General features: G+C 38.7%; 1 non-coding gene across 1 annotated transcript; it reads right to left on the bottom strand.

The window, feature by feature from the left end:
• Positions 1-3,054: 3,054 nt before the first annotated feature.
• LOC124987777 (U6 spliceosomal RNA) lies at positions 3,055-3,161 on the bottom strand. The gene has a single exon (XR_007109286.1). It is a non-coding gene; the product is annotated as a U6 spliceosomal RNA (small nuclear RNA).
• Between the last annotated feature and the right edge of the window lie 15,937 nt (positions 3,162-19,098).

Here is a 19,098-nt window from a genome sequence, read left to right as displayed (position 1 = left end):
GATGGTAAGAAAGCATAAATGGAAACTCCCAAGAACTATGGGATATCATGAAAAGGCCAAATTTAAGAATAACTGGGATTGAGGAAGGCATGAGATACAAACCAAAGAAATGAACAACCTATTCAATGAAATAATATCAGAAAATTTCCCAAATTTGAAGAATGAAATGGAAAATCAAGTACAAGAGGATTACAGAACACCAAAAGCACAAAATCACAACAGATCCATACCAAGGCACACTATAATGAAAATGCCTAACATACAAAATAAAGATAGAATTTTAAAGGCTGTGAGAAAAAAGCATCAGCATATGGATATGAGCAGATTTCTCAGCCCAGACCCTAAAAGCTAGAAGGGTCTGGAACAACATATTTCAAGCTCTGAAAGAACATGGTTGCCAACCAAGAATCTTATACCCAGCAAAACTAACCTTCAGATTTGAAGATGAAATAAAATCCTTACATGATAAACAAAAGTTAAAAGAATTTACAAATAGAAAGCCTGCACTACAGAATGTTCTCAGCAAAATATTCCATGAGGAGGAAATGAAAAACAATGTAGGTCAGCAAAGGGAGGAACTACCTTAAAGGAAAAATGAATCAAAGGAGAAACCAAGTCAAGTTAAAAACCAAAAATAAGCCCAAATGACTAGGAATACAAATTATATGTCAATAATAACCCTGAATGTTAATAGCCTAAACTCATCAATCAAAAGACACAGACTGGCAGAATGGATTAAAAAGAAACACCCAACAATATGCTGCCTGTAAGAGACTCATCTCATAGAAAAAGACATCCACAGACTAAAGGTGAAAGGATGGGAAAAAACCTACCATAAACATGGACACAGTAAAAAAAGTGTGGGTTTCCATCCTCATATCAAATAAAGTGGACTTCAAGCCAAAGTTAGTCAGAAGGGATAAAGAAGGACATTTCATACTGCTTAAGGGAACCATAAATCAGGAAGACATAATGATAGTAAATATTTATGCCCCAAACAACGGTGCAACCACGTACATCAAACAAATCCTTCTCAATTTCAGGAATCACATAGACCACAACACAATAATTCTGGGTGCCTTTAACATACCACTGTCAATACTAGATAGATCTTCCAAACAAAAACTAAACAAAGAAATCATAGAACTCAATAACACAATCAATAACCTAGACTTAACAGACCTATGTAAACTATTCCATCCTTCAATGAGTGAATACACTTTCTTCTCAGCAGCACATGTATCCTTCTCTAAAATAGACCATATGTTATGCCACAAAGTAGCCCTTAATAAATTCAAAAAAATAGAAATACTACCTTCTGTTCTATCAGATCAGTGGAATGAAATTAGAAATAAGTGACAAAATAAAAAACAAACTACTCCAACACCTGGAGACTAAATAATATGCTATTGAATGAAGTATGGAAAACAGAAAACATCAGGAAGGAGATAAAACAATTTTATAGGTAAATGAGAATGATAATACAACATATCAAAATCTCTGGGACACTATGAAAACAGTACTTAGAGGAAAATTCATCACATGGAACACATTCAAGAAAAGAATAAAAAGTCAACAACTAAATGCCCTAACAGTACATCTCAAAGTCCTAGAAAAAGAAGAACAGAACAACACCAAAAGTAGTAGAAGACAGGAAATAAGTCAGAGCTGAAATCAATAAAACTGAAATAAAAGAAACAAAAAAAATTGATAAAACAAAAAGTTGGTTCTTTTAAAAAGTAAACAAAACAGATAAACCCTTAGCCACATTAACAAAGAGAAGGAGACAGAAAACTCAGATTTCTAAAAGTCGGGATGAAAAAGCAAATATCACAACAGATACCACTGAAATACATAACAATTAGAAGCTACTTTGAAAATCTATCCTCCAACAAAATAGAAAATCTGGAAGACATCAACTAATTTCTAGAGACCTCTGATCCTCCAAAACTGAACCAGGAGGACATACACAATTTAAACAGATCAATTTCAAGCAATGAAATAGAAGAAGTCATCAAAAGCCTACCAACCAAGAAAAGTCTGGGACAAGATGGAATCTCAGCTGAGTTCTACAAAACCTTCAAAGAAGAACTTATACCAATACTCCTCAAAGTACTCCATGAAATAGAAAAGGAGGAAACCTTTCCAAAGTCATTGTATGAAGCTGGTATCACTCTGATACCCAAACCAGACAAAGACACATCAAGGAAAGAAAACATTAGACCAATATCTCTGATGAATATAGACACAAAAATCCTTAACAAAATTCTGGCAAATCACATACAAAAACATATTTTAAAAGATAGTGCACCACAATCAAGTAGGGTTCATTTCAGGGATGCAAGGTTGGTTCAACATCCAGAAATCAATAAACATAATTCATCATATCAATAGGCTTAAGATTAAGAATCATATGATTATTTCAATAGATGCAGAAAAAACATTGGACAAAATACAACACCCCTTCACGCTCAAAACACTAGAAGAAATAGGAATAGTAGGAACATACCTCAACACTGTAAAGGCTATCTATGCTAAGCTCATTGCCAACATCATTCTTAATGGAGAAAAACTGAAAGCATTCCCTCTAAAAACTGGAACAAGGCAAGGATGCACTCTTTCACCACTTCTATTCAACATCATCTTTTTTTTTTATTGTAAACAAATGGGATACATGTTGTTTCTCTGTACATGGAGTCAAGGCATACCATTTGTGTAATCATAAATTTACATAGGGTAATGATATTTGATTCATTCTGTTATTTTTTTTCCTCCCCCCCACCCCTTCCACCCCTCTTTTCCCTCTATACAATCCTTCCTTCCTCCATTCTTGCCCCCCTCTTTAACCCTAACCCTAAACCTAACCCTAACCCTAACACTAATCCCTCCAACCCCCCATTATATGTCATCATCCGCTTATCAGCAAGATCATTCGTCCTTTGGTTTTTTGAGATTGGCTTACCTTACTTAGCATGATATTCTCCAATTTCATTCATTTGCCTGCAAATGCCATAATTTTATCTTTCTTTATGGCGGAGTAATATTCCATTGTATAAAACTATGGAACGCTTCACGAATTTGCGTGTCATCCTTGCGCAGGGGTCATGCTAATCTTCTCTGTATCGTTCCAATTTTAGTATATGTGCTGCCAAAGTGAGCACTCAACATCATCCTTGAAACACTAGCCAGAGCAATCAGACAGATCAAAGAAATTAAAAGGATATGAATAGGAAAAGAGGAACTCAAATTATCACTATTTGCTGATGACATGATTCTATATTTAGAGGATCAAAAAAACTCCACCAGAAAACTTTTAGACCTAATAAATGCATTCAGCAAAATAGCAAGATATAAAATCAACACACAAAAATCTAAAGCATTTTTATTCATAAGCAATGAGTCATCTGAAAGGGAAATGAGGAAAACAACTCCATTCATAATAGCCTCAAAAAAAAAAAAAATAGGGCTGGGGAGATAGCTCAGTTGGTAAAGTGCTTTCCTTATAAGCACAGGGCCCTGGGTTCAATCCCCAGCACCAAAAAAAAAAAAGGAATTGCTATAAAAAAAAAAATTGAGTATCAATCTAACCAAAGAGGTGAAAGATCTCTATAATGAAAACTACAGAACATTAAAGAAAGAAATTGAAGATGACCTTAGAAGATGGAAAGTTCTCTATGTTCTTGAATAGGCAGAATTAATATTATCAAAATGACCATTCTACCAAAGGCACTATACAGATTTAATGCAATTCCAAATAAAATCCCAATGACGTTTCTCATAGAAATAGAGAAAACAACCATGAAATTCATCTGGAAGAACAAAAGATCCAGAATAGTTGACGCAATCCTGGGCAGGAAGAGTGATGCAGGAGGTATCACAATACCAGACCTTAAACTCTACTATAGAGCAATAGTAACAAAAATGGCAAGGTATTGGCACTAAATTGACAGGTAGACCAATGGTAGAGGATAGAAGACACAGTGACAAACCCACATAAGTATAGTTATTTTATACTAGACAAAGGTGCCAAAAATATACAGTGGAGAAAAGATAGCCTCTTCAACAAATGATGCTGGCAAAACTGGAAATCCATATGCAGTAAAATGAAATTAAACCCCTATCTCTCACCCTGCACAAAACTCAACTCAAAATGGATCAAGGATCTAGGAATTAGACCTAAGACCTTTCACCAAATAGAAGAAAAAGGAGGACTGAATAACGTTAGCTTAGGACCTTAACAAGACTTCCTTAACAAGATTCCCAGAGTGTAAGAAATAAAAGCAAGAATCAATAAGTGGAATGGATTCAAACTAAAAAGCTTTTTCTCAGCAAAGGAAATAATCAATAACATGAAAAGGAAGCCTACAGAGTGGGAGAAAATCTTTTCCACACACACTTCAGACAGAGCACTAATCTTCAAAATTTATAAAGAACCTTAAAAACTTTACACCAAAAATACAAAGAATCCAATCAATAAATGGGCTAAGAAACTGGGGAGACACTTCACAGAAGATATACAGATGATCAAAAAATATATGAAAAAGTGCTCATAATCTCTAGTATTAGAGAAATGCAAATTAAAACCACCCTCAGATTTCATCTAACTCCTATTAGGATGGCTATTATCAAGAACACAAGCAATAATAAGTGTTGGCATGGATGTGGGGAAAAAGGCACACTTGTACATTGGTGGTGGAATTGCAAATTTGTGCAGCCACTCTGGAAAACAGTATGGAGATTCCTCAAATAACTTGAAATGGACCCACCATTTGACCCCGCTATCCCACTCCTTGGTTTATATCCAAAAGACTTAAAATCATCATACTACAGTGATTCAGCCACATCAATGTTCATAGCTGCTCAATTCACAATAGCTAGATTGTGGAAGCAATCTAGATGCCCTTCAATTGATGAATGAATAAGGAAACTGTGGTATATATACACAATGGACTATTACTCAGCCATAAAGAAGAATAAAACTATGGCATTTGCTGGTAAATGGATGGAATCAGAGAATATCATGCTAAGTGAAATAGGCCAAGCCCAAAAAACTAAAGGCCAAATGTTTTCTCTGATAAGTGGATGATGATACATAATGAAGGGGAGTATCAGGGGATGGCGGGGGGTGGAGAGAAGAATGGAGGAACTTTGGATGTTATAGAGGAAAATGGGGCAGGATGGAGTTGGGGTAGGAAAGATAGTGAAAGAAAAAAAAAGTTCCAGGCAATACTGTAAATAAGTTTAGTAACTTATTTACAGTATTGGCTATCTAAGGAACAAAAATATTGTCCAGTTTCTTATGGTCCACATTTTGTACCTGTAATACAAAGCTGCTCTCCCTGCCCTTTCCGGTGCAGCCATTTTCCCCACCTCCCAACCATTTGTCAATCTGTGAACATCCTAGCTAGCTATTGGTTCATCAGTCAGCTTGCAAGTATCCTTCTCTGTTATTGGTCCCCTGTTAGCCTGGCAGAATTCAACTGCTTCCCGGTAGCTACCCCACCATCTTTTCTCCTGCTTCTCTCTCTCCTACTGACTTTCTCTATCCTCCTTGCTTGTCCACTCTCTCTAGCGTGTGCCCTTTCTCATTCTCTTTCTTTTCCTCTCATTTTCTCTCTTACGCTGCAGGGAGACACTTTGTTTGCTTAATAAAATCCCTTATGTGATTTCCTGTGTCCAGTGTGGTTTTCGTGGGATCCCTTACAGTACCTGATACTTTAAAATTTTTTTTAAATTTCTAGTTGTAGACAGACATGATGCCTTTATTTTATTTATCTCTTTTTATGTGGTGGTGAGGCCAATGCCTTACACATGCTAGGCAACTGTTCTACCACTGAGCCACATCCCCGGCCATGTACCTGATACATTTCAAGTGGTAATGGAATTAGAGGCCTGTGCTTGGCTGTGATGAGCAACTTCCCACTCCCGTCCTAACCAGAGCTCCTGCCCTGGAGGAGCCCAGGCTGTGATAAGATATGGTTGGGATATAGTGTGATAAGTGACACAACCATGAATGCCAGGGTGCCCTGTTAAGTAAGTCCATTTATCTGAAGAATACATCTCCATGTTATGACCCTATGGGAGAATATTAATATGAAATTAATTAATAATCTATATTCAATTTTATTGTGTAAATGGAATGATTACTGGGATATTGCTGTTATTTTAAATGCTTTGGGGGTTTTTCCATATAACAACTTTATTCGGTTTAAGGATGTGATTTTTTTGTTTTTTGTCTAAGAAATGGAAAAAATACTGGGAGAAGGTGGTATGGTTTTGTAGTGGAAACAAGATGGCACTCAGAAAGTAGGAGAAACCAAACTTTATTTTACACCGGTGGGCCCAGAGGAGACTAGCACTCCAAAACTCTGAGTCCTGATCCAGTTTCCCTATTTGACATCACCTTAGACCCATCCTATCATTAGGGCTTTTTCCTCCTTTTAAAAAAAATTCTTAATCTATCCACTGAAGGCCTTGTGCAGGGTCTCTAACATAAAGCATGCTCACAGAACAGCTAAGAAGAAACAGCTCTTTTCACAGACATCTATTACACTTCAGGAGGGATTAGTCAGACTCTCAGGGCAGTTACTGACAATGCAAAAGGTAGGGACCCTCCTGGAGAAAGCCTGAGAGGGGAGGAGAACTGACCCCTTCCCCAAGCATTAGACAAACTTTTCGAGATTTACCTTTTGCAGACCTCCCACAACTGACTTAAGACATTTGTAACTTGCTACATTCTGAGTTCTGTCCTCTCATCTTTGACTTTAGCACAAGAATATTACTTTACCAGACAAAATACTTTTTTATTCAGGAACATTTACTTTACCTTCTAATATGTTTCCATACCTATAACTTTTTAAAAATTTTTTTTTAGTTCTGGACCCATTTTAAAAATTTATATTTTGAAACAATCCTTATGAATGTCATCTATGTATTTAATTTGCATAACCAATTTTATCCCAGGAGAGGGATCAGACAATCTAGTACATACAAATACTCTTTCTTAATCTTTTTTCCCCAGGTTGCAGTCAAAGGGTTGGAGCACAGGGTATTTTTGAGCCTCGTCTGTCTCCTTTATTTTCATTATAATGTCATCAACTTTGAGTTCTCCATTGTCAATTGTACCCAGAGGCTCCTTTTGGGACTTTCTTTTATACTAGGCATATTGATATGCAGTGGAGGAGGCCCTTTCCAACCTTTTCTAATGCTTCCTTGAAGATCCTTGTGCAGAATCTGCCTACAAAACACATGTTGGTTTTAGTTCCTGTCTTTATCTTTTCCGGATGCAGTCACTTATTCTGCCAGTCTCCCCAGACATTTAGTTTGATGGGATACTATTATAGCAAGAACTGCTTTGCCCTAGTGATAGATGTCCCCTGGCCAAATGGGGTGTCCTGTCAGATATTAAAAGGGGAGATTATTCCTGTCCCCGTGTCATAAACGAACAGTGCTGAAACCTATTGTCACATCCTTTCTGGTCAGCAGCTTCCATCCCCAAGGGAAACGGGGCTAGAAGGCAGGGAGAGACCAGGTTCTCTGGTCATTTTTTCTATAGCCCAGGCAACTTTTCTGGCTTTATTTATTTATTTTTTTCAGTTTAGGGCTGGTGTCCTTGGCCACAATGAGATGATCTGTGGCTGCCTGGGTCAGGCTGATAAATGACACTGGGGGTGCCAGCACTAGGTTTAAAAGACTTAATTTGTTAAAAAAAAAAACAAAAAAAAAAAAAAAAAAAAACTATTTTGATGTCCTGCTATTCTTGCACACCAGAGGCAGTGCCTTTTGGCACATTTAACTTAGTGCCTGACTGTTCAGACTCCTTATCATGCAACTGAATAAATGCCTGTACATACAGAATCTCTTCCATATATTTTACCCCTGACAAACCAACTTCAATTGCAAGATTGTATAATTATTTAGAAAATCATTTAAAGGCAGATAATGACAGTGATATATGTTTCTCTTAAATAGGCCCATACCTATTGGTCACCCATTCAGACAAGATTTTTTAAGAGACCACTGGTAAGATCAATATAATATGGTCCATATCCTAAAGGTCCAGTAACAGATATTTAAAAAGATAAACAAGGCTGTGGATATAGCTCAGTTGGTAGAGCGCTTGTCTCACAAGCACAAGTCCCTGGGTTCAATTCTCAGCACCGAAAAAAAAAAAAAAAAAAAAAAAAAAAAAAGATGAACAAGAAAGAATCATGAAAACCAGGACTTTGGACATACAAATTTTTCCTTAGCTTGGACAGTGAAGGGCACAGGGCAGGTGGAGGAGTGGGAGCCTCTGCAGTTGGCTGACTTTTTTTTTTTTTAATTGCTGGCATCATTCCCAGAGTCAGAAGTTTGGCCTTGACAGGGTGGAAAGTTTGAGGCAGAATACTGAAGGATTCTTGGGATCAAACAAAACAACAGTGTTTTATCATCCTTTGAGGTTTTCATTTTTTTTCCCCCTCTTTTCTTTTAATCCTTGTATGTAGCACATATATGAAGGTAGACTTTGAACCCTTAATCATCTTGCTTTTAGCGAAGACCAGAAACAAAACAATCTTAAACTTTCCATTGACCAACAATTAAAAAAAGCAACATATTTATGATAGTTGATTAGGACCTTATAAATTGCCGAGTCTGGCTTTGCACTTCAGATCTTTGGTCTCACCTCCTAGCCCCTTGAATGCAAGCATGCTCCCTGCCTATGCCCGACTCTTGTTTTTCATTCTTAAATAATCCCAAAGAGTAACTCAATTTCTCTCTCTCTCTCTCTCCCTCTCAACCTTTCTTTTCTTCTCTTTTCTTTTCCACTTTCTCCCCACTGGTTGGAGGAATGAGCCCAGGGCTTTATGTATGCTTAGTTTACTTTTTTAAGTACTTAAGACTTTAAATTGATTGATACTCTTATTTTTGCACGATCACATTTTTTAGTCCCAGAATTAACTGCTTCTCTGTATAATAAGAGCTAACATGTATTCAATGTTCATTATATCATTATCTACTGAGCATTGTAAGATTGTTTCTGTATATTATCTCATTTAATGGCATAACAACCTACATGGTAGGAAGCATTATTTTCCTCATTTGACAAATGAAGGAAGAGAAGAAAGAGCTAAAGACACTTCTCCAAGGTGATACAGGTGTTCATACATAAAATGAAAGAATTTACATTTTAGGTCAAGGTTGATTGAGAGAATGACACATTTCATTCCTATCTATAATTCACTTCTTTGTATTACACTCTTTCCCCTCATCTTCCATTACCACCCATCCTATTCCATCCTCCCTTCCCACAAATAAAATATATCCATGGCCTGAGAAAAAAATATCTAGATAATTCAGTGAGTTTGCTTTAGTTATTTTCTTTTCAGTGGAAGTATCTGGGGAATTTTCTTCTTTCTCATTTCATTGTAATTGTAGAGACCTGAGTTGTGGCCTTTCATACATCTTCTAGAAATGAAGAAAAATCTTTCAAACTTGATGTTCTAGGATATCAACACATTTTCAAAAGCATCCTTAGGTCAGTGTTTAGACAAGAAATCCATTGCTATGATGGATGAGGCAACAGCATCCTCCTGTAGCTGGGCTAGAACGAAGCTTGCTTTGATGTTTGTTTGGTACAGTTTCTAGAACAGTCTCCTCTGCTTTATACTGCTGAAACATAATTCCAGATTCACAGTTGGGAGTCCCTTGGGTGCCTGTGTAATCTAAACTGCCAGGCTTTCTCCTTACTGTATAAACAGTGTCTCTCTCATACATTTTGTTGAATTCTTGACAGGCCAACAAAGCTTTAAAAAAAAAAAAAAAAAAAAGTGATGCTTCAGAAGAGAAACCCCTACAAGGTAGCTGCTGCTGCTGGTGCCCTTACTTAAGGGAAATCCCTACTTGGCAGTGCTTCCTGACCTTTATTGTGACAATGAGTCATCTGGGGATCCTGCTGAAGTCAGATTCTGATCCTGGGGTGGGTCTGAGATTCTGAGATCCTAGCAAGCTCCCGGCTGCGGTTGCTGCTGCTGCTGCTGCTGCTGCTGCTGGAACAAGATCCGCAAGGATGGACAGACCTGAGCAGAGGAAGGAGACTGCCTTTCAGTGCAGCCAGCTGCTGGCCGGACTGTTTGTTTGGGCTTTCCTCAAACATTGTGCCAAACAGTAACATCTGCCTCACTTTCTTCCACCTTGCCACTTGTGCTGGGAGCAACACAGTGGAAGGAGCAAGCTGTAACTTGTGACCAAGAGACACATTAATAAAACAAAGCTCCACAGGGAGAGCCCAAGGCCAGCCTGTTGCCATGACACCAGATTAATGACACTGAGCTGGAAGAGGGATGCTCCCTGGAGTAGTTATCAAGTGACACCATCTTAATTACTCATTGAAAAGAGTGCTGCTTCCAGCAACCAGTTATTTCCTGATCAATACCCCTGTCTTGTCAAATATGCTTTCTGGCCATTTATCAGTAAACCCTTGATGTATTTGTCCTGAGACAGAGAATCACCTCAGCTATCTCTCCTTCTTAGCAGCCCCTTCCTACAGGACCCACAGAAGTTTCTATGTTGAGTTATTCTGAGTGGTTTGAAACACCTCGGGGACTTTGGGCTAGGGACGAGAAAGGCAGGCCTCTTCCCTTGTAGCACCTTGTGTTATGCCCGAGGCAGGCCTCTACTTGAGGGAAGGGGGAAGGGATTCTTGAGAGCCCTCTGAGGCATCTTGACCTGGCTTCCTGTTGTTGCCTGAAGGCCTTGTGGCTGGCCATTCTGTGATGTGCTGAGAGAGAATTTGGGAAGGCAGAGCAGGCCTCCCTTCCCTTCAAGATACCACCTCATTGAATAAAAAGGTTATCGATGAGGACAGGGGATTGATAGTATCCTCCAAGAACCTCAGAATGTGACTTTATTTGGAAGTGTAAGATGAGGTCTCACTGACCGAGTGTGTTGGTGCATGTCTGTAATTCCAGTGACTCCAGAAGCTGAGGCAGGAGAATCTTGAGTTCAAAGCCAACCTCAGTCACTTAGCAAGGCCCTAAGCAACTCAGCGAGATCCTGTCTCTAAATAAAATACAAAAAAAAAAGGGGGCTAGAGATGTGGCTCAGTGGTTTAGTGCCTCTGAGTTCAATGCCTCCTACCAAAAAAAAATGAGGTCACACTGGGTGAGGCAGAGCCTCATATCCAATCACTGCTGATAAGGGGAAAGAACATATGGAGATAGAGGAGACACACAGGGAGAAGCCATGTGATAATGGAGGCAGAGACTGGAGTGCAGCAGCCATGAACACTGCCCTGCAAGACCATTTCTGGAAACTTTTTATTAGTGTAAATATTGCAGATTAATTACAGATAGATGTGTTTTCAGAGTTGCCCAGAAAAAAAAGAACTAATGGGACATAGGAGATACATATATACTAGGAGAATCTGGGGTGAGAACTCCAAGAGTTAACCATGAAGCACAGAAAAAAGTTAAAGTCCTCCATCCTCCTCCTTCTGCCTATTCCAGTCCTAAGGGATTGGATCTTGTCCCTGTTACCAAAAGGTTGGTCCTTGTGCCCGATGCCAATTCATATCAATTTAATAATGAGGACAAGGTTTTGAGAAAAAGGGAAAAAAAGGTTTATTAATTTGCTAGCAAAGGAGAAACGTAAGGGACTCCAGTCCCAGAGACTGTGGTTCTGCCCATCAGAAAACAGAGGGCTTTTAGAAGCTCTTCAAAGGCTACATTCCAGGTGTGCCCTGACAGGGGGTCCTAGGTTTGCCTAGATGATATGTTAAAATTTACTTGTTAATTTGAAGACAGTCACTTCCTAGTTCTTCTGGTGACCCTCTCCTTCCTGTGGAGAACAGATAACTCAAGATAATCTTGTTCCTCACCTCCAGGTTAGGAAAGGGCAGAGGGAGAAGAGGAAAAGAAAAAAACATGTCCCTTTTAAAATAAGCAGCAAGGGCTATATTCAAAAGGTATAGTGGACCAGTGTTACACACTGCCATTGGGAAGAGTAATTCATTTTTTACTGAGTCCACGATTTAAATGTTAATCTTATTTGTAGATACTTCACAGAAACACTCAGGCATAATGTTTCATCTGGGCACCATGGTCTAATCAAGTTAACACATGAAATTTACCATCATATCAACAAGAAAAATACCAAAATAAAATAAAGGCTTATAAGGAGAATCAAAGCAAAAATAACTACAAATAATTTAGCTGGTATTACTAATGATCTTTCAGGCATTTTCTATATTTACAAATATCATTAATGTTTGTAAGAATTGGATTTTTTGTTACCAAAAGCTTGGTCCTTATCCCTGATGCCAATTTAATAAGGAGGACATGGTTTTGAGAAAAAGGAAAAAAAGTTTACTGGTTTGCTAGCAAAGGAGCACAGGGGACTCCAGTCCCAGAAGCTGTGGTTCTGCACATCAGGGAAAATAGAGAGCTTTTAAAGAAACTCTTCAAAAGCTACATTCCAGGTGTGTCCAGCTGGGATTGTAATTCACTTGTTAATTTGGGAGACAGCAATTCCTTAGATCTTCTGGTGCCATCCCCCACGTGTGAATCACTTGGTTCCTGTGGTGGGCCTGTGCTCAAATACAGATAACCAGGTCTAGGATGGGTAAAAGGTAATCCTGTTCTCTGCCCCCAGGCTACAGAGGGGGAGAGGGAGAAGAGGAAAAGAAAAACATGTCCCTTTTAAAATAGGCCTCATAACTCAGCAGCTTAGAAGGCTGAGGCAGGAGAATCTAGAGTTCAAAGCCAGCCTCAGCAACTTCGTGTGTTGAGAACAGGGTGATATCTGTGCTGCTAACTGTCTCAATCACCCAGATGCAGGCAATACAGGACAAACAGGACTGCTGGGCCCCTGTGCTTACCAAGGTTGTTAAGAGATATTTGTCCGAGGAATGTGCGGTTGCCTGGAAACCTTATCTATCAAGGACAGGGGGGGCTTAGCCCCGACTCATCTCCTGCATAGTTCACCCCTTCCCTCCTCCCTTCTTCCACTAGGACCATTCAGTTCTGGCGGGACCCAATGAGAATCAAATAGATTGGCAGGACCCAACCAGAGGAGGACTAATGTTTAACTGTTCAAATGTTAACCAATTAAAAGAACACTGTAAAACTGCTTGCTTTTCATTATAAAAACCCTGCTAAATGAGGGCTCGGGGCCTCTTAGCGTCACCGGTCACCGAGGGCGTGGAGGACCAGGCTCAAGCTTGCTAATAAATGACTCTTTGTTGCTTGCACTGATCGTGGTCTCTGGTGGTCTTTGTGGGGTCTTGAGCCTTTGGGCACAAAATACGGGGGCTCGTCCGGGATGCCCCAAGCCCACCCAGACACCTGATCATAGAGTCATAAGTGACACCTTCGGCTGGTGAGTAAGGCATTGCCGCATGTTTTCTGGTCTGGATTGCCTGCAGGTTCTGGTTCTGGGCTGGCAAAGTCCTAGCGGACATGCTATAGGACCCCAGCAGGGTCTCGGGAGATGTCCCCTCAACCCATCGGGCGGCTTTTGTCGCATCTGGCAACTTTGTGTTGCATTGGGTGGCTTTTGGTCACATCTGGGCAACTTTTGTGCTGCATCTGGGCGACTATGTCGCGTCTGGGTGACTCTTTGTCACATATGGGCAACTTCATGTTGCATCTGGGCAGCTTTTGTGCTGCATCTGGACGACTCTGTCACATCTGGGCAGCCTTTGTGTTGCATCTGGGAAGCTTTTGTGCTGCATTGTGTGACTCTTTGTCACATCTGGGCAACTTTTGTGTTGCATCTGGGCAGCTTTTGTGTTGCATCTGGGCGACTCTGTCGCATCTGGGTGACTCTGTCACATCTGGACAACTTTTGTGTTGCATCTGGGCGACTCTTTGTCACAATCGGAAATGGTTTGTTTTTGTTGACAAAATACCAGCTAGCCAATTTTGGGGATTTAGCGCACTATATGTCTGTCTGTCTGTGTATTATACCGTATGGTCGTTACTCTTGTCTCATATTAAATTCTTCATTGTGTTAATCCGATCTTAGGCTTAGGGATACTCATTGCAGGGTACTTTACAGTCCTTCTACTTGTTCCTGAGAGATTTGTTTACTCCAATCCCCCTAGGCAGAGAGCTCAGCAGCTCCATTCCTCAAAAGTAGTGAGAAATAATGTTTTGTGATTTTCTGCATTCAAACCTAACCTGATTTCTCAACCAGAAAGAAAAAGGGTTAAAAAGTCCTAGGTGATCCCCCCTCCCCCCTGCCTGGCTTTGCTGAAGCCTGCATTGGAATGTAAACTGCAGCAGTCTCAGCGGGAAGAGGGGGATAACTTGAAGAAAAGAAAAAAAAAAAAAAAAGGTGTCCCTTTTAAACTCCTGGGGTGCTACACAGAACTAACTCATTTTCTAGGATTCTTGGTTTGTTTTGTTTTTCTTTAATGCTGTATTTTTGAGTTCATAATTTTGATCCCGCATACCTAGGTTAATGATTTTTTTTTCTTTTTGATCAGTTCTATTTTTTATTCAACTAGAGTTTTTGAACATCTGTTACATTGCAATGGAGATTCACCTATAAAGTTACAAGGCCTTTGATTTTGTATTATTTGTATGTCGTGCTAATGTCATGTTTTGTCTGTATCAAAACTGAGCACTCCTAAAATTAAAATTTAAAAATGGATCCAAATACTTTTATTCACGTGATTTAAAAGGGTTCGATTTAAATTGGGTAAACTAATAAAAGTAAAATGTCTTTAGAAATAACTTGCAAGTCTCTAGGTGGTCAAACTAATGGAATGTTAATATTAAACAATGTCTAATATCAATTGTTTCTAGGACTTTTCTTCAGCAGGAAAGAGACAGCAAATACTGTTCAGGACACTTGTCTGATATCTTGGTTTTTACAGAATAAGTGAATTAGAGTTAACATGTACGGGATTACTCAAATGTGTTTGTTGGTGACATCTGATTAATTTGCAAAGTTAAAATGCTAATTTTTAAATAACATCAAGTACTTTTAACTCCTTAAATTCCATGGAGTAACATACTTAAACATTATTGGTGGTTTAATAGGTTGGTAAATTAAAAAGTGTTTAAAATCGCTTTGTGTCATTACTAAAAACAAGGTTATTAAGAGTTATATTCTAACAGATAAAACCTCAACCCAGAGGGTGAGTGTTCCATCTGCTCCCTTACCACTTCCCCCTGCTCCCCCTCCAGTTCTGCAAATCTCCAAAGAGATCTTAAATTTGGATTTAGAGTTACCATCTCCCCTCTCACTGTGTTTCAGTTAGAGCACTATGAACAACAAAGTATTTTATCTTGTTAAAATAGAGTGATTTACCTAAATTCAGAAATTTCATAAGAGTTATTTCAGAATGTGGACAAAAAGGGGTCAACAGATAGGAAAGAGAAAATAAAAGGTTCTGGGTTTGGAAATATATTTAATAAAAAGGAAAAGAAAATGTTTCTGGGTAAGAAACTGCCTGTGTGATGGAATACATGAGGGTCTAAGTAAGTGCTAAGAAGGTCTGTGTGTAAGTAAAGGGCAAGTTTCAACAAGTTTGTGTGTAACTAAGTTGGTTGTATGTATATGAGACAGTTGAAGCTATTTAAGGTTTTTCCTAAGGTGAAATACTAATGTTCTGATATAAGCCAAAATTTAACCTATATGGTAAAATGACATGATAAAATGACAAGGATTTCTTAGAAACACTAATTTACTCTTAACTTTGTGTCTATTAAGTTTTATTCTTTAAAACAATTAGTCTTAAAAATTGGGGTTTATACAATTATGGTTAAACAACTGTTAAGAGTATTGTACTATGTTACAGAGTCTAAATTTTTCTCTAAAAACTGAATTTAGTAAGATTAAAGTGTCAAGGTAATTGTGAAATGGTCACTCTTTGTATATTAAATGTATTCGTATTTTCCAGGTATACAAGTTTTTAAAGCAGGAAATTTGTCAAGCTGCTATTCTCCAGAATAAACTTGTCTGTACTGGTAATATTAAACTGAAAGAGTACATTTTATTGGGGATTTATTTCTATCATTTAATGTTCTATTATGGGACATATTATTAGTAAGGTATATGTAAAATTGGTTACTTATTTCACTATGATAAAAATTTAAATGTAAATGTATATCTAAGAGCTAGTGACAGCCTGATTTGTTTAAAGGTTCATATCATAGAAGGTGAAAGCATTTCGCTACACAAAAGAAAAGTTAAAAGCTCTCTCAGCCTTTCTTTGATTGATTCCTGTTTTGGATATAATGTTAGATTGTGTTAACTAATGTTCATATGGACTCAGAAATCAATATATGTAAACTTCTTAAAATAACATTTAAGAAAGAGTGTAATGCGCAATAGCAAAAATGGGACAACAATGACTGAGATTGGGGTCTCTGACCTCATGACTGTAGCATGCCTGGTGCCTGGGAGTGTTCCTGTGTAGGAGCACAAGATGCCTAACTGCTGTGGCAGTAGCCTCCCTGGGGAGGCTCTGTATAGGAGTCCTATCAGCTCTTACATTGATCTCAGGCACACAGCTCTTGAGAAGAAATTGTTTTGCTAGATAACCAGTGTTTCATCAGTTCCCTTCTCTAGTTCCTGCCCACCTTACAGTAACTTTGGACAGTGAACTTCTTTGAGAGCTACACAGAGTTCCTAACATTGCACTTTGCAGTTGTGGGAAAAAGTTACATAGATGTTCTAGTCTCTGTAACTCTCCTGAAAACAAAGAATAATGCTTACATAGTCTTTAACCTAATAATAAGACATGTATAAAGATTGCTAACATAACTCTTTAGGTCTGCATTTCCATCAGAGAACAGAGCTCCATCTGATCTCAGCTTAATTTTCAAAATCTGTGTTTATAAACCTTTATTTTCTAATACTCCTTTGACCCCCACTGAACTTGAAAATTTGGTCATGCTGGTCATGGCAAAAGGGGCAAAAATTAGCTTTAGGATTAGAACATTTTACCTAAGATTTGTGAAGAGCCCTGCGTTACCTGAGGTAAGGTTCTGCCTCACCCTGCTACATGTTAGAATGGCTCCAAAGTAAGCCAGACTTTAACTCATTTAAAGTTGTGCTCAAAAGTTTGATGTTTGTTGTAAAGATTACTGTGATCTCAAACAGGGTATATAATGTAGAACTCAGCCAAAATTCAAGATAACTATTATACAAGCTAAATATGTTTTTACTCTTGCTAATTTCATTTTGTAAAACTGTTGCAACTGTTTTGCAGAAGTAGCTGCTTCCAGAACATACAACCTAGGTAACTTGTGATAATAGGCCATCACCTTCAAAACAGATAGTATGTGGTAGTACTTTAATAAAAGGGTAAATGACTGTAAAGTTATGGACATTAAAGTTAAAGCCCAGTACTCTTACTTTGTGACTGGTGAGACTGGCTTGCTGGATGATTAAGATCAAACTTAGAAATTGGAATTAAATACAGAGGCCAAGAGGAAAAAAAACAGTTATCTTGCCCTCAAAGTCAGCCTAAACCCAGGGAATAAGAGAACTTCTCTAAGAAGTGCTGCAACTCTGGGTCACACAACCTCCTAATCAAGGAGATTGTTGAGACTAGAGGATGAAAATCACTCAGTGCATCTGCTGCAGAAGAGGGTCATGGAAAAAGGGAGACACCCCTAATGCTTTCAAGGAAAGTCACCTCATCGAGAAGACCCTGCCTAACCAATGACACTAATGGAGCTAGGAAGCTGCTCTTAAGTTCTCTATGAGTGACCCCTATGGAAACTCAGCTGACTCTTTAACAAGACAGGAACCAGGTCAATTTGACCAGCTTGATCTTGGACACCCAGCAAAACAGTTAAAACCAAAATATAGCCATTCTTGGGCATTTAAAAGAAATAATAGTTAAAAGTAACTTAAGATGTACACTTGTGTTAACCCACTAAAATTAAGAGTGGAAACTACAAAAGAAAGATTCTTAGGCAAATGTGCCTGATAACTATCAAGGGAAACTGCCAGAGTCAGAAGATTTTAGTCAGTTTAAGGCCTACAGTCACAGGTAGGCTTTATCTATGTTTGCTAGTATTATCTAGCCCTAAGTAACAGAAATATAGAGATCTCTACTTAACACAGGCTATACCAATAAAGGAATATTGTATAAAAATCAGATGACATTAAGTAGCTTAACTATATTTTCTGGGGACCTCAATGACATTAATAGTTAAATATTGTGTTTACATTCCTGATAACCTGGACAATGTTAAAGTCCCCAAATAAAGGCCTTGTCCCCTCCAGCCTTTGCTAGGCCTTGTTATGGGAACAACTTCTCAGTTCTTCCACCCCCTGGTGAGGAATTATTGACTTCTGTCATCTTTATGATATTCATTGGCATGTTCCAGATTCCGCAACATTTATATTGTATCAATCTCATTTCAGTACTCACATCTTTTTGTTCTTCTCTCATAGAAGCACCCATCCCCAGATGTCTTTATAGCCTGCTCTTCCCCAACCAGACTTCTACCTTGAACCCCTCAGTTGACCCGATTTCTAAAAAGGGAACTACAAACTGCTTGCCCCACGCTGCCCACTTCCAGCTCAAAGAAGCCAGATTGGTCATCGCCCATTTTCCCTACAGCAGTGAAGGAGTTCCTAGTATTAGAGGGGTAAATGAGGTCAGAATTGGGGACAGGCAGTTAGTGTAGAGGTATGGGATCGGGTCAAATTGAGGAAATGAAGACCGTGAAGGCTGTCTGCCTCCGGAAGTTGAAGACTGCCCCTGGGAGAGTAGAGTGTTAGGGATCTCCTAAGCTCATTGATTACCAAATTTACCTGCCTTTAAAGACTGTAAGCAAGGAGGTCTATGTGCAGCCCTGGGAGAAGAATGTTGGTTTTATGCTAATCATTCTGGAGTAGTGAGGGAATCCATGGCAAAAGTCAGAGAAGGACTAACAAACAGAAAGAAAGAATCGGAAGCTAGTCAGAGCTGGTTTGAATCCTGGTTCAATTTTTCCCCTTGGTTAACTACTCTGGTGTCCGCTATAGTGGGACCCCTAATATTGTTGCTACTAGCTTTAACTATAGGACCTTGTATAATCAATAAGTTAATTGCTTTTGTTAAAGATAGAATACAGTACAGCTAATGGTGCTAAAGGCCCAATATCAGCC

This window comes from Sciurus carolinensis, chromosome 6 (genome assembly GCF_902686445.1).
Source record: "Sciurus carolinensis chromosome 6, mSciCar1.2, whole genome shotgun sequence".
Taxonomy (NCBI): domain Eukaryota; kingdom Metazoa; phylum Chordata; class Mammalia; order Rodentia; family Sciuridae; genus Sciurus; species Sciurus carolinensis.
The sequence above is the reverse complement of the archived record's forward strand: the minus strand, read 5'-3'. Positions and strand labels throughout refer to the sequence as shown.